The sequence below is a fragment of the Acipenser ruthenus genome, chromosome 10, assembly GCF_902713425.1.
Source record: "Acipenser ruthenus chromosome 10, fAciRut3.2 maternal haplotype, whole genome shotgun sequence".
In the NCBI taxonomy this organism is placed as follows: Eukaryota; Metazoa; Chordata; class Actinopteri; order Acipenseriformes; family Acipenseridae; genus Acipenser; species Acipenser ruthenus.
Window position 1 is genome coordinate 21631262 of NC_081198.1, and position 16712 is coordinate 21647973.

A 16712-nucleotide genomic window follows, 5' to 3' on the forward strand; every position below is an offset into this window, starting at 1 on the left:
AAGAATGTTTTATCTACTACTTTGCCTTTAATTATAGAGATGCTCCTTGATTTAGTGGGCTTGAATTGCATTCGTGCCCATTCAATGTTATTGGTTAATTTGCCCAATAATCGATTAGTGCAGGCTACTGTTGTAGTCATGGTTGTCATGTCATCCATGTATGCTCGAATTGGTGGTAGTCGCATTCCAGAAGCCAAGCGCTCTCCTCCTACTACCCATTTTGATGCCCTAATGATTACTTCCATTGCCATGGTAAAAGCCAGTGGAGAAATGGTGCATCCTGCCATTATTCCAACCTCTAGGCATTGCCATGTAGTGCTGAATTCTGAAGTTGAAAAACTGAATTGTAAATCTCCAAAATAGGCTTTCACTAAATTTGTTATTGTCATCGGTACACTGAAAAAATCAAATGCTGCCCAAAGTAGTTCATGTGGCACTGAACCATATGCATTAGCCAAATCCAGGAATGTCACATGGAGCTCCTTCCTCTCCTTTTTAGCTGATTGAATTTGTTGCCAGATCACATTGATGTGTTCTAAGCAACCTGGGAAACCTGGAATGCCCGCTTTTTGTATTGAAGTGTCAATGAAGCAGTTCTTTAATAGGTAAGCTGACAATCTCTGAGCAATAATGCTGAAGAAAATCTTGCCTTCTACGTTTAATAGGGAAATGGGACGAAACTGACTGATGCTTGTAGAATCTTTTTCTTTAGGTATAAAGACTCCACCTGCTCGGCGCCATGCTCTTGGTACAACCTGTTTTTCCCATGTCACTTTCATCAATTTCCACAGAATTCGTAGAACTCCTGAAGCACTCTTGTACACTCTGTACGGAACTCCATTAGGCCCTGGAGATGATGAAGCCCTTGCTTTTTTCACAGCTTGCTCTATTTCTTTCCACTTAGGTGCACAGTCCTCCATTTGGTATTCTGGTGGATTGATAGGTGGGATGTCTGACGGAATTGACATAGGCTCCTGCCTTTTTGAATCTGTATGTGTTTCCTCCAAATATCTCTCCAGCTCAACCTTAGTTGCTTTTAGTGTGCCATTCTTCTCACTGGTGAATAACTTCTTTACAAATTTGAATGGGTCTTTATAAAAGTTAGCTCTCGCACGCTCCTTCTTTTTGTAGCGTTTCCGTAGGCGCTCAGCTCTGCGCAATGTTGCAAGCTTATCTTTTATGACCCTTTGTAAGAGATTGAGTCCCTCCTTCTGACTTTGTTCTGCTCTTCTCCATTGGTTCCTCAGCTGTCTCCTTTCTCTAACTAAGCGTTCAATCTCCTGCTGCCGTCTAGACTTTCCAGGAATAGTTTGTACTTTTTCCTTCCTTTTTTCAACTCCAAACCTCTCACTTCCATATGCGTAGATGATGTCCCCAAATTTATCCAGCTTCTTTTCAACTGTTCCACTTAATCTTTCCAATGCAACGCAGAGATCTGTGTTTACTGTGTCCCATGCAGTTTTCTCACAAGCTCTTGGCCATTTAACTCCAGGCTTGTGCCCGTTGAGGTTCTTTTCTCTCTTATGCTGGTTTGTCTGACCGGGTTCACAAGGATCATTAGGTTCATCACTAACTGTGTCCATGCAAGTCCTCCTCACATCTATGACAGGGGTGCTGATATCCTGCGAACTGTGGTTTGCTTCCTGTCGCTGGATTTCATTCGACTGACTTGACTGACTTCGTAAGAAGTATTGATCAATGCGAGGCCCTTGTCCCTTCTCCCTCAAGCATTTCATTCTCCCTTGATGAATCTTCAAACCCCTGACCGTTGTCGCCTTGCTCCAGCCGCAGACACAAACCTGGAGTTCCATGTCTTTGTTAACTGCAGATCTTGAACTAGTCTTTTGTGAAGTACTCTCCATACTCATATCCGTTTCCGTTCCTAAGTCGTTAACCGTGTTGTCCAACGTTGAGTCATCTTCCGCCCCCGCTCTCGCAGACTCTAGGGGTATTTTTCTCTTTAATTTCTTAGAAGCCTTGGGCGGGTGTCTCCAGCATCCTGTAAACACAGAGCTGGATACTGCCGACAAGGGTAGCTAACCCTTACCAGCCCCAATGGGGTCTCTTTCCTCCTGTCAGCTGTCTCTCCAGGCTGTCACAAGGTCTTTCCCTTGTTGCCAGCTGCACTATTCACAGCAGTCACTGGACGTATCCAGATCTTCATGATTTCCATTACACGAGAGTAGATGTTAAAACTTCATGCTGATTTGAACTCGGCTCTCGCCAAGATAAGCACCAACTAAGACGTAGCTTTACAGTAAACTAATGTGATCCATATGTGTCTCCATCCATTTACGTTTCCTTCCATATGATGATGTAGATATCCTTCTGTCTGGTGTTAATGGCTGAAGTGTAATGCTGGCTCCAGGGATCAGCTTATTTTGCCTCCCTGGCGCATCAGCACACACAACGGCTGCGATGCTGGCTCCGGGGATCAACCAAAGTGCGGCCTCCCCAGCGCATCAGCATGACAACCGTCTGGATTGAGCTAAGTAGGGTACATCTCTGGGGTTTTCAAGTGGGCACCTTCCATCCTCAGTGTTTCGTCGACTAGCCCACGACACCTCAAGAGGGCTCGACGGTGATTCTGGCGTCCCAGCATCACCCCCCTCCATCCCCCACTCAACTCAGCCCAGCTTACTTACCTGTCCCCAGCCAGAATCTTTCCGTCTCAACCACAGCCAGTTGCTGCTCCTCTCTGCTGCTTCAGATAAGTTCTTCACTGTGCGACGCAACTCTTGGCCACTGAATCCGACGTCTCTGAGAAACCGGGTTGTAGAGTGTGCCACAAATCCTCGACAACCCACTTCCACTGGGTAAACCCGAACTCTCCATCCTCGCTGTTCCGCTTCAGTGGCTAGTTGAGCATACCGCAGTTTCTTCCTCTCATACGCCTCATCTACAGCATCCTCCCATGGCACTGTTAACTCTACCAGGTGAACAAGGCGTGCTGATCCAGACCACAAGACAATATCTGGTCGAAGGTTAGTGGTGGCAATCTCAGGTGGAAAAATAAGCCGTTGACCAACATCTGCCAGCATATTCCAGTCTCTAGCAGCTTCCAGTTGTCCTGGGCGAGGATTGGTTTTAACACCTTTTCTTGGTGGTTGCTCTCCTGGGCGGAGGAATGTTGTCTTTTGTGTGTAATGTTTTGATGGAACAGGTGGCAACTTATTGGTCATGTTACGCTTGTCTTCCAATGCTAAAGCCAAACATTGCAGCACCTGGTCATGGCGCCAAGTAAACCGTCCTTGGCTAAGAGCCACCTTACATCCTGTCAAAATGTGCCTTAATGTTGCAGGTGTTGAACACAAAGGACATGAGGGATCCTCTCCTACCCAGAGGTTTAGGTTCTGTGGTGATGGGAGAACATCATATGTTGACCTGATGAGGAAACTGATCCTGCTCTGTTCCATTGACCATAGGTCTTGCCAGCCAATCTTGCGTTGTTCCACACTCTCCCATCTCATCCATTCTCCCTGTTTGGCCTGGGAAATGGCCTTTATACACCTCATCCTCTCCTCCTGCTTTTGCACCTCGTTGACTACCAGCTTCCTCCTTTGAGCTGGGGCCGCCTTGTGCCATGTAGGAGGAGTTGAACTGAAACCAAGACCCCCTCTTCCATGCTGAACTTGCCCCATGATATCACCAATTCGAAGGGCAGCCTTTGCATCTTCCACAGCTTTCTTTGCCGCCCACTTTCTTCCAGTTTTCAACACAGGTGCTGCCTCCCTTACGCATTTATCGCGTGACTCTACTAAAGTCATTTCCAGTCTGACCTTGGCGCACTTAAACTCCTCGGTTAGAGCAGAGACTGGTAGCTGCAGTATTCCTTTACCATAAAGTCCCACTCTGCTGAGGCAGCGTGGAACTCCCAACCATTTCCTGATGTATGAACTGATTAAAGCTTCCAGCTTCTCTACTGTTGTCAAAGAAACCTCGTACACAGTCAGTGGCCACAGCAACCTCGGCAGTAGACCAAACTGAAAGCACCAGAGTTTTAGTTTACCTGGTAGAGCGCAGCTGTCTATGCTCTTCAACCCTTCCACTGCTTGTTGTCTAACTTCTCCCACACGAACTGTGTCCTTTAGATCCCCGTCGTACCATCTCCCAAGACTCTTCACTGGCTTCTCAGACACTGTTGGTATTGCCTCACCATTAATGAAGAATGTTTTATCTACTACTTTGCCTTTAATTATAGAGATGCTCCTTGATTTAGTGGGCTTGAATTGCATTCGTGCCCATTCAATGTTATTGGTTAATTTGCCCAATAATCGATTAGTGCAGGCTACTGTTGTAGTCATGGTTGTCATGTCATCCATGTATGCTCGAATTGGTGGTAGTCGCATTCCAGAAGCCAAGCGCTCTCCTCCTACTACCCATTTTGATGCCCTAATGATTACTTCCATTGCCATGGTAAAAGCCAGTGGAGAAATGGTGCATCCTGCCATTATTCCAACCTCTAGGCATTGCCATGTAGTGCTGAATTCTGAAGTTGAAAAACTGAATTGTAAATCTCCAAAATAGGCTTTCACTAAATTTGTTATTGTCATCGGTACACTGAAAAAATCAAATGCTGCCCAAAGTAGTTCATGTGGCACTGAACCATATGCATTAGCCAAATCCAGGAATGTCACATGGAGCTCCTTCCTCTCCTTTTTAGCTGATTGAATTTGTTGCCAGATCACATTGATGTGTTCTAAGCAACCTGGGAAACCTGGAATGCCCGCTTTTTGTATTGAAGTGTCAATGAAGCAGTTCTTTAATAGGTAAGCTGACAATCTCTGAGCAATAATGCTGAAGAAAATCTTGCCTTCTACGTTTAATAGGGAAATGGGACGAAACTGACTGATGCTTGTAGAATCTTTTTCTTTAGGTATAAAGACTCCACCTGCTCGGCGCCATGCTCTTGGTACAACCTGTTTTTCCCATGTCACTTTCATCAATTTCCACAGAATTCGTAGAACTCCTGAAGCACTCTTGTACACTCTGTACGGAACTCCATTAGGCCCTGGAGATGATGAAGCCCTTGCTTTTTTCACAGCTTGCTCTATTTCTTTCCACTTAGGTGCACAGTCCTCCATTTGGTATTCTGGTGGATTGATAGGTGGGATGTCTGACGGAATTGACATAGGCTCCTGCCTTTTTGAATCTGTATGTGTTTCCTCCAAATATCTCTCCAGCTCAACCTTAGTTGCTTTTAGTGTGCCATTCTTCTCACTGGTGAATAACTTCTTTACAAATTTGAATGGGTCTTTATAAAAGTTAGCTCTCGCACGCTCCTTCTTTTTGTAGCGTTTCCGTAGGCGCTCAGCTCTGCGCAATGTTGCAAGCTTATCTTTTATGACCCTTTGTAAGAGATTGAGTCCCTCCTTCTGACTTTGTTCTGCTCTTCTCCATTGGTTCCTCAGCTGTCTCCTTTCTCTAACTAAGCGTTCAATCTCCTGCTGCCGTCTAGACTTTCCAGGAATAGTTTGTACTTTTTCCTTCCTTTTTTCAACTCCAAACCTCTCACTTCCATATGCGTAGATGATGTCCCCAAATTTATCCAGCTTCTTTTCAACTGTTCCACTTAATCTTTCCAATGCAACGCAGAGATCTGTGTTTACTGTGTCCCATGCAGTTTTCTCACAAGCTCTTGGCCATTTAACTCCAGGCTTGTGCCCGTTGAGGTTCTTTTCTCTCTTATGCTGGTTTGTCTGACCGGGTTCACAAGGATCATTAGGTTCATCACTAACTGTGTCCATGCAAGTCCTCCTCACATCTATGACAGGGGTGCTGATATCCTGCGAACTGTGGTTTGCTTCCTGTCGCTGGATTTCATTCGACTGACTTGACTGACTTCGTAAGAAGTATTGATCAATGCGAGGCCCTTGTCCCTTCTCCCTCAAGCATTTCATTCTCCCTTGATGAATCTTCAAACCCCTGACCGTTGTCGCCTTGCTCCAGCCGCAGACACAAACCTGGAGTTCCATGTCTTTGTTAACTGCAGATCTTGAACTAGTCTTTTGTGAAGTACTCTCCATACTCATATCCGTTTCCGTTCCTAAGTCGTTAACCGTGTTGTCCAACGTTGAGTCATCTTCCGCCCCCGCTCTCGCAGACTCTAGGGGTATTTTTCTCTTTAATTTCTTAGAAGCCTTGGGCGGGTGTCTCCAGCATCCTGTAAACACAGAGCTGGATACTGCCGACAAGGGTAGCTAACCCTTACCAGCCCCAATGGGGTCTCTTTCCTCCTGTCAGCTGTCTCTCCAGGCTGTCACAAGGTCTTTCCCTTGTTGCCAGCTGCACTATTCACAGCAGTCACTGGACGTATCCAGATCTTCATGATTTCCATTACACGAGAGTAGATGTTAAAACTTCATGCTGATTTGAACTCGGCTCTCGCCAAGATAAGCACCAACTAAGACGTAGCTTTACAGTAAACTAATGTGATCCATATGTGTCTCCATCCATTTACGTTTCCTTCCATATGATGATGTAGATATCCTTCTGTCTGGTGTTAATGGCTGAAGTGTAATGCTGGCTCCAGGGATCAGCTTATTTTGCCTCCCTGGCGCATCAGCACACACAACGGCTGCTATTTAAAATACATTTAAAAACACCAAGACAATTGTGCTTTGTACATGGTTAAAACAGACACAGATTAAAATCAACATGAAAAAAACCTGTGCTGCTTTAAAAGTGACTGGAAAAAAAGAACCATCTATAAAAAACCAGTGTTTGTGAGGGCCGGGGAGTGCTCTCTAAAAAAGTTCAAAAGTGAACATAAAACTAGATCTAAAACAGGGACAGGGGAAAAGGGACAGTGTATAGAACAGTGAGTTAAAATTCTAAAATTTTAAAACACTTAAAATGTAACTTTTAATAGTTTACATTAAAAATCTTAAAGATACATAAAACAAAACAAAACAAAATCAAATAAAACATTCAACGTAAATCAAATAAAAGTCAATAAAACTGAAACAAAAAGACTACATAAAACCAGGGCACCGTTGAAAAAACGGTCATGCCAGCTAAAAAGGGCGGAATGCTGGCATGACAAAATAAATAAAAGGCTTAGCGGTGCCCCGTAGTCCCGCTCCTAGGAGCTAGCGGTTCCAGTTTTTTCCTTTATTCCATCTTCACGTCCTGAAGTCCGGCGATCCTCCACTCCGCGCAGGCCTTGTCCTTCCCGAGGGTCCGGATGTCCAGAATTACAAAGTCCTTGATAAGAGTTTGTGCCCTTCTGGTCGTGGTGATAGTGTCTAGCTCCTGCTTGTGATAGACACAGACGTTACGGCCTTCCCACAGGATCTGCTTGACAACATTGATGACACGCCAAACGCACTTAGCTGTGCTGGTAGTGATTCCTCCCGCAGGCCCATAGAGCACAGTCTCAGCGGTCATCTTGGCCGTGTCAGCAAACCTGTTTAGGAAGACAGAGACAGAGAGCCAGACACTGCCAGCCACATTACACTCCCAGAAGATATGGGCTGGTGTTTCTCTCTTGCGGCACTTTGCATAGGGGCATGTTTCTACTTGGGCTAGTCCCCTCCTGAACATGAACGCTCGAGTGGGGAGTGCACTGTGGACGGTGTTCCATGCTATATCCTTCTGGACATTACTGAGGCAGCTGTGAGACACATTCTCCCAGATTTTTTGGCTTTGGGTGAGGGAGAAAGTAGCTACTTTTTCAATTTCCTGGGAACCGGCAAGATATTTAGTTACAGCCTTGTATTCCCAGGAGGCCAATTTTGCTTTATCTAAGCCCAATTTATATATAGTGTCCCTTAAGGTTCTATAATACAATGGGGGGTCCCAGGAGTACGGCACGGTGTTATCAATAGTGCAGAGGCCCAAGGCCCTGAGACAGGTGGCAAAATAGAAACGATTCATGTAACATACCTTCCTGTCCAGGGCCTGGATGTTCTTGATAGTTTGCGTGAGCCCCTGCACTCGGGTGAGCTGCACAACGTCCGGGACCCCCTTACCTCCCTTCTTGTCGGCTTTACTCAGGGTGGCTCGTTTTACCCTCTCCATCTTGCTGCCCCAGATAAAGCGGTGGATAATGCGGTCCACCACTTTTTTGGTGGTCCTGTCTGGGGGAAAGATTTTTCCTACATAAGAGAGGATGGGGAACAGTATAGACTTGGTTATTAATACTCTACCCGTCATTGTTAAGGATCTTGTGCTCCATCCGCCAATCTTTTTATGGACCTGGTTAATGGCCGCCGTCCAGCTCTGGGCCCCCGAGCTATTGTTCTCGAAAATGAGGCCCAGAATCTTGATTTTGTCCTTTTTGACAGGGTACATGTCCGACAGTTCCCTATCTACCTGCCAATTTTTAGACACGTAGACTTCGCTCTTGGACTTATTAATCACTGCCCCGGTCGCCGTGCAGTACTTCTCAAGGATATTACTAATCCGAGGTACCGACGATGTGTTGGTGCAAATGAGTGACACATCGTCCATATATGCTGTTGTTTTGACCTGGACCCCGTTGGATCCAGGCAGCTGGAAACCAGTTATATTGGTATCCCTACGAATTGCCTGCAGGAGGGGTTCAATGCACACGACATATAGCAGTGGGGATAGTGGGCAACCCTGTCTGACCCCTGACTGGATAGATATTTTACCAGTCAGGTGCCTGTTCACCAAGACTCGGGTACTAATGTTTGTATATATGGTTTTAACCCACTCCCTAAGTCCAGGAGCGAATTTCATCTGGTCCATCACTTTGTACATATATTCATGGCTTACCCTATCGAACGCCTTCTCCTGGTCAAGGTTGAACAGGCAGAGGGGATGGTTCCGTTCTCTAGAATAAGCCAGAATGTCCCTTGTTAACATTAAAATACCCGTGATGGACCTCCCTGGGACGCCACAAGCCTGGTCGGGGCCAATGACCAAAGGGAGGTGTACTTGTAGCCGGAGCATCAGAGCTTTGGCTAGTATCTTGTAATCCACGCAAAGGAGGCTGATTGGGCGCCAATTCCGTAGATCTTTAACTTCCCCTTTCTTATGAAGGAGAGTAATTACACTCTCCCGCATAGAAGGGCCCAACCGCTTCTCCCTGTAGACCGCTCTGTAGACCTCCGCTAAATGGACTTTTAGCGTGTCCCAAAAAAGATGGTAATACTCACCCGGGATGCCATCTGGACCTGGCGTCTTACCGGTGTTCATGGTCTTAACCGCCTGGGTGAGCTCCTCCAGCGTGAGTTCTGGGTCCTTCTCCTCCTCCTCGTCGTCCCGCACTGAGTCAGGCTCCAACTGGCTCAGGAACCACTCTATCAGGGTGTCATCTGTAGCTTTGATGTTATACAGGTCCCTATAGACGTTCTCTACCACTTTTTTCACTCCCTCACTATCCTCTACTATCCTCCCCCTGCTGTCGAGCATGGAGGACATCAAGTGCCGCTTCTCCCTCGTTTTCTGGAAGAAGAAGCGAGTACACTTTTCGTCTTCCTCCATTTTTTGCACTTTTGCATTGTGCATGACCTTTCGTTGTTCCTCCCTACAAAGCACTGAAAGATCTAGCTTGGTCTGGGCTATCTCGTCGCTTACAGGGAACCCCCGAAGCTGAAGCAGGCTCAGACGCTGGAGGGCAGCATTCAGGTATTTATATTTGGCTCTCCTTTCTTTTGCTTTCCTCTTGCCTGCTGCTATGAAATAACCCTTAGTTCTCATTTTGACCATCTCCCACCACTCTATAGGGGAGTTGAATAGGTCACGCAAAGTGGTCCACTCAACAAGCCTGCTCTTATAGGCTGCAGCTATGGAGGGGTCATCGAGTAAGGAGGTGTTTAATTTCCAGACCCCTGACCCCATCTGGGAGGTCTGAGGGACCTACAATGTTACCTGCAGGAGCCTATGGTCAGAGAAGAAGACGGCCTGGGTGTCTACTGCCGTCTTCGTAAGGGAGCTGGTATGCAGGACGAGATCTATACGGGAGAAGGAGGTCCCAGATGAGCTCACCCAGGTAAAGGGAGGCACCAGGTCCTTACCTGCATCACACAGGGAGAAATCAGATATTACGGAGGACAAAACTCTACTAGAGCGGTCGTTGCGTGGCCTGCTCCGGTCTACGTCCCTCAGAGCACAATTGAAGTCACCTGACACGATGACGGGTACGTTCCCCAGCAGGAGTGGACGCAGCTGTGGAAAAAATTGAACTCTTTCGTTTTGGTTAGTGGGTGCGTAGACATTGACCAGTCTGAGGGGAGTGTTGTTGTATGTCACATCCACGCTCAGAATTCTACCAGGTTCTACCTCCCTGCTGCTGCGGGAGGTAATAAAAGGGTTTTTAAACAGGATACCTACTCCGTCGGCTCTGGCTATGTTGGAGCCCGACCAGAAGGAGTCCCCCAGGGTCCAACTCTCCTTCAGGTCCCTATAATCATGGCTCGACGAAATACCACACTCCTGCAGAAAGATGAGATCTGCTTTCAAGTTAGCTAGATAGTTTAGTACATCAAATCTTTTTTGTGTCTCCCTGATGCTCCTGACATTAACAGACACACATATCAGGGCCATCAGGGTAGCTAACAAGAAAAGGAGTCGCTGCGTCCACCCCATAGCGACTATGATTGGGAGGTCGGGACACTCTTCCTACTCTTAGCTCTACGCTTGCTTCGAGGGGGCTTGGGCTTATTTGCAACTCCCATCACCCCTGAGAAGGTACTCACTGCTGCCTCGTCCAAGAAGGCACCGTCTTTATATGCACAGTACGTGGAGTTGTTGGGGCTATTCAACTCCCCACAAGGTAAGTCTGGTGGAACTTGCTCAGGGCCCCTCGGAACGTGTGGGTCAGCTTTGTCCTGGGGGGGGTTATGACAGACAGCATTCTTTGGCTGTTACCGTCTGTTGAATTGGAGCTGTTAGCAGACTTCTGGCTTACCGCGTCCAGGGGTATTCCCATGTCCTCCAGTGCTGTATCTAGGAGGACCTCTAGGGGGCCCCTGGTTTTGCCCATACAAGGGAGGGGGTCAAGGATGCTTTGAAGGGAGGCCCTTCGCTTGAAGAGGGTCATTGCTACCAAGGTACTGCTGGTCAGGGAAGGTGTTGACCCCGACCTCTCCCTCGGTGCATTAGTGAACACCTCTTCTGCGAGGTGTGCTAGGGTTTGTGCCAACGACTGGGAAGGCTGGCTGGGGATGCCCTGGCTGGCTGCTACCTGCCCACTAGGCGGCAGTGTAGCCGTCCCACTCGCCTCCGTCTCTGCCTGCGAGGGCAAGACTGGGGACTTTGTGTGGACATTAGCTGGTTTTGGATCTATGGGGGCCACCTGCAACTTGCTGTCTTTGATCCTGATCTTCTTTCTTTTCCCCCCCTCGTCTCTACCCTTTCTTTTCCCCACCCTCTGCTGGTTCTTCACTCCCTTCCCCTCCTTCTCACTCTCACTTTCACTGTCGCTTTTGCTTTCCTCCCCCACTGACTCAATCATTATGGCGTCATAACGAGAGCCGAGGGGGAGTGCTGGCGCTGAGAGGGCCCTACTCAGGGGGGGGCCGCTGCTGGGTCCGGGCTCCCTCCCTGCCTCGTGTTCTGCATCAGAGGAGCTACTGGAGGAGCTAGTGGAGTGGCTGTTGTACTCTCTCTCTGGGCTGGGGGAAGGGGTCCTCGTAAAACGGGACATGTCTCGGGGGCGGGGGGGTGAGGGGGGTGCTGGTGATGATGGTGGTGCTGGAGTCTGGGTCTTGGATACTGTTGGTGGTGATGTGGACTGATCTTTGTTACTTGCTCCCTCTTCCTGCTCAGGCCTAGGCTTGTTCATGTTTGCCTTGCTGGCTCTGGCCATGTTGGCATAGGAAGAGGGGCAGTCCTTAAACAGGTGCCCCTTATTTCCACACAAATTGCACTGCCTCTCTTCTCTGCAGTGGCTGGTCTCGTTGGGGGCGCCGCAGTTCCTGCACTTGACTACAGTACACGCGGCCGCCAGGTGTCCTAATTCCCCACATTTCCTGCAGAGTTTTGGCATCCCATTATAGAATACCAGCCCTCTGTTGGGCCCTAACACTATGGAGTTTGGAATGTGGCGGACGCCTCCAATGCCCGATGGATCAACATTAAGGCGTACCAGCCACTTTCTGGCTCCTGTCCAAACCCCATCTTCGTCTGTAATTTTCCTCCCTTCTGATGACACCCTCCCATAGCGGTTAAGCCATGTTGTAATATCATAGTCGCTAACAGCCTCATTGAAAAATTGGACAGTAACAACTTTCATTTCTCTGTCTGTCAGTGCATCCACACAAAATTATTTGTATGGAGCGAGATATTTATTCTCCCCCCAAAAGGACCACATTTCTTGTAACTTTTTGGGGTTCCTAAAACTGACCTCAAACACTTCCTTAAGCCCTGGCAATTTCACCAAACAATTCAAGTCAGAAGGGGAAAAACCCATACCCCTCTGAAGAATGGTCCGGCTGAACTCCAGTCTCGTCAGTCCTGGTTCTGTTTCATCTTGCTTGTTTCTTGTGAAGCGCACCGCATTGTGCCTCCTGGTTTCCTGGGTTGGCCGGAACGCCATCCTTCAGCTGGCTCCTCCGATTGGGGTGGGAGAAGCCTCTGGACGTCCGGGTTGTCTCTCTCTACGGAAAAGAGACAACGTAAGCAGCAAATCTGGGCAGTTGAAGGAACTATTACTTTAGTCCCTGAGGAGATGGTCGCCTCGCAAGAGGGACCCCCTCCCCAGGTGAACGGTGTCCTTCCCTGGCGGAGTAGGGGGCGCTGCTTGGCACCGAGACCACGTAGGAAGAATCGTGGCTGTGACGCCTCCTCGGGGTCCGGGGCCGCCCTCTGCTCCTCCCAGATGGCGCCCTCTGCTGGCCGCCTGCTGCTCTCTCGGTCTGGATCTCGATTACAATCAAGGGCTGGGGATGAGGTCGTCTAGGTCATCAAAGGGTCCTCAAAGGTCGTCTGGATGGTAGGTCCTCCTTCTCTCTAACTCCAGGAACGTCTGGAAAAGCCGGAACCGCCTGAAAAAGAAAAAAACGGGAACCGCCTGAAAAAGAAAAAACTGCTCTCAACAGTCAACAAAATCTTGAAAGACCCTCGGCCTGGATTGGGCAAGCCAAAACCAGACTGAGCATTAGTCTTCCAAAAAGTTGCCGAGCTGAAGAAAGCCAGTCAAAAATAAAAAAAATTCTGTTCCTCCTCACCCGAACAAACCTCTCACAGACCCTCGGAGGGAGCGGGCAATGCCACTACCCTCTAAGCCTTAGTCTTAGAAAGATTTATTCGAACTGAAGAGAAGCCAGAGTATATGGCTGGCTAAGAAGGACCTGGCATAGGGACATGTTCCACCACACTTGTCTGGTTAGCTGCATGCTCCCAGGAAACAAACTGCTGCTGTCTACATCATCACCACATGTGAATAAAAGAAAGAAAGACAGCAAGAAAGAAAGAGAGAAAGAAAGAGAAAGAAAGAAAGAGAGAAAGAAAAAAAAAAAGAAGTAAAACGTTGGGAAAACTTGCATCAACACTGGCACTCTCCCTCCAGCAGGGGTAGACAAAATGCTCACAGGAGAGATCCAGATCTGACTTTGACCAACGTTAGAGAAAGGTGTGCACCGTTCCCAGAGGTACTGCAATACCAGGCCGATGCGTGGAGTGGACGGAGCAAGCCCCTGTTCCATCTCCCGATTCCAAAAATCAATTTAATATATGGTCCCCTGATAGGGGACGTATCAGATATTAAACTGATAAGAACAGATACTACACTTGATCTTAGCCAAAAGGCCGAGAAGCGATGGCGACTTGGCCCTTGCCCGGGGCCCCCCAGCCCGGACGGCACAGGGGGATTCAAAGGTGGGTGCAAAATTCCAAGCACAAGCAGACCCCCAAAAAACGGGCTGCTGCTTCCAGAGGGGAAATGTGCAATTTAAGCAGGAGAAAACAAAACAAAGCAAAAACACACACATAACACCAAAAACAAAACATAAACTGGCGGAGTGCGTCTTACAAATAGTCATGCCAAGCTGCTATGCTGTGCAAGGTGCCTTGGGTAACTACAACTGTGCCTCGCTGGCTGGCTGGCTTGCTAAGAAGGTCCTGGCATAGGGACATGTTCCACCACACTTGTCTGGTTAGCTGCATGCTCCCAGGAAACAACCTGCTGCTGTCTACATCATCACCACATGTGAATAAAAGAAAGAAAGACAGCAAGAAAGAAAGAGAGAAAGAAAGAGAGAAAGAGAGAAAGAAAGAGAGAAAGAAAAAAAAAAAGAAGTAAAACGGCGGGAAATCTTGCATCAACACTGGCACTCTCCCTCCAGCAGGGGTAGACAAAATGCTCACAGGAGAGATCCAGATCTGACTTTGACCAACGTTAGAGAAAGGTGTGCACCGTTCCCGGAGGTACTGCAATACCGGGCCGATGCGTGGAGTGGACGGAGCAAGCCCCTGTTCCATCTCCCGATTCCAAAAATCAATTTAATATATGGTCCCCTGATAGGGGACGTATCAGATATTAATACTCTTTTATTGAGATTTTACCTTTTTTTACATTTACACCCATTCGTTTTTTCATTCATTTTACATTTCTTTTAAAGATGACATTCATGCATACAGACATACATTTTGTTTTAAAAGCATTTAAAACACATTTAAAAACACCAAGACAATTGTGCTTTGTACATGGTTAAAACAGACACAGATTAAAATCAACATGAAAAAAACCTGTGCTGTTTTAAAAGTGACTGGAAAAAAAGAACCATCTATAAAAAACCAGTGCTTGTGAGGGCCGGGGAGTGCTCTCTAAAAAGGTTCAAAAGTGAACATAAAACTAGATCTAAGACAGGGACAGGGGAAAAGGGACAGTGTATAAACAGTGAGTTAAAATTCTAAAATTTTAAAACACTTAAAATGTAACTTTTAATAGTTTACATTAAAAATCTTAAAGATACATAAAACAAAACAAAACAAAATCAAATAAAACATTCAAATTAAATCAAAGGTCCATAAAACTGAAACAAAAAGACTACATAAAACCAGGGCACCGTTGAAAAACGGTCATGCCAGCTAAAAAGGGCGGAATGCTGGCATGACAAAATAAATAAAAGGCTTAGCGGTGCCCCGTAGTCCCGCTCCTAGGAGCTAGCGGTTCCAGTTTTTTCCTTTATTCCATCTTCACGTCCTGAAGTCCGGCGATCCTCCACTCCGCGCAGGCCTTGTCCTTCCCGAGGGTCCGGATGTCCAGAATTACAAAGTCCTTGATAAGAGTTTGTGCCCTTCTGGTCGTGGTGATAGTGTCTAGCTCCTGCTTGTGATAGACACAGACGTTACGGCCTTCCCACAGGATCTGCTTGACAACATTGATGACACGCCAAACGCACTTAGCTGTGCTGGTATCGATTCCTCCCGCAGGCCCATAGAGCACAGTCTCAGCGGTCATCTTGGCCGTGTCAGCAAACCTGTTTAGGAAGACAGAGACAGAGAGCCAGACACTGCCAGCCACATCACACTCCCAGAAGATATGGGCTGGTGTTTCTCTCTTGCGGCACTTTGCATAGGGGCATGTTTCTACTTGGGCTAGTCCCCTCCTGAACATGAACGCTCGAGTGGGGAGTGCACTGTGGACGGTGTTCCATGCTATATCCTTCTGGACATTACTGAGGCAGCTGTGAGACACATTCTCCCAGATTTTTTGGCTTTGGGTGAGGGAGAAAGTAGCTACTTTTTCAATTTCCTGGGAACCGGCAAGATATTTAGTTACAGCCTTGTATTCCCAGGAGGCCAATTTTGCTTTATCTAAGCCCAATTTATATATAGTGTCCCTTAAGGTTCTATAATACAATGGGGGGTCCCAGGAGTACGGCACGGTGTTATCAATAGTGCAGAGGCCCAAGGCCCTGAGACAGGTGGCAAAATAGAAACGATTCATGTAACATACCTTCCTGTCCAGGGCCTGGATGTTCTTGATAGTTTGCGTGAGCCCCTGCACTCGGGTGAGCTGCACAACGTCCGGGACCCCCTTACCTCCCTTCTTGTCGGCTTTACTCAGGGTGGCTCGCTTTACCCTCTCCATCTTGCTGCCCCAGATAAAGCGGTGGATAATGCGGTCCACCACTTTTTTGGTGGTCCTGTCTGGGGGAAAGATTTTTCCTACATAAGAGAGGATGGGGAACAGTATAGACTTGGTTATTAATACTCTACCCGTCATTGTTAAGGATCTTGTGCTCCATCCGCCAATCTTTTTACGGACCTGGTTAATGGCCGCCGTCCAGCTCTGGGCCCCCGAGCTATTGTTCTCGAAAATGAGGCCCAGAATCTTGATTTTGTCCTTTTTGACAGGGTACATGTCCGACAGTTCCCTATCTACCTGCCAATTTTTAGACACGTAGACTTCGCTCTTGGACTTATTAATCACTGCCCCGGTCGCCGTGCAGTACTTCTCAAGGATATTACTAATCCGAGGTACCGACGATGTGTTGGTGCAAATGAGTGACACATCGTCCATATATGCTGTTGTTTTGACCTGGACCCCGTTGGATCCAGGCAGCTGGAAACCAGTTATATTGGTATCCCTACGAATTGCCTGCAGGAGGGGTTCAATGCACACGACATATAGCAGTGGGGATAGTGGGCAACCCTGTCTGACCCCTGACTGGATAGATATTTTACCAGTCAGGTGCCTGTTCACCAAGACTCGGGTACTAATGTTTGTATAGATGGTTTTAACCCACTCCCTAAGTCCAGGAGCGAATTTCATCTGGTCCATCACTTTGTACATA

General features: G+C 47.5%; 1 non-coding gene and 1 pseudogene across 1 annotated transcript; both read right to left on the reverse strand.

The window, feature by feature from the left end:
• Positions 1–13540: 13540 nt before the first annotated feature.
• On the reverse strand, positions 13541–13731 carry LOC131738265 (U2 spliceosomal RNA). Its single transcript, XR_009329829.1, has one exon. It is a non-coding gene; the product is annotated as a U2 spliceosomal RNA (small nuclear RNA).
• A 584-nt stretch (positions 13732–14315) lies between these two features.
• LOC131738737 (U2 spliceosomal RNA) lies at positions 14316–14470 on the reverse strand (annotated as a pseudogene).
• Positions 14471–16712: the final 2242 nt, after the last annotated feature.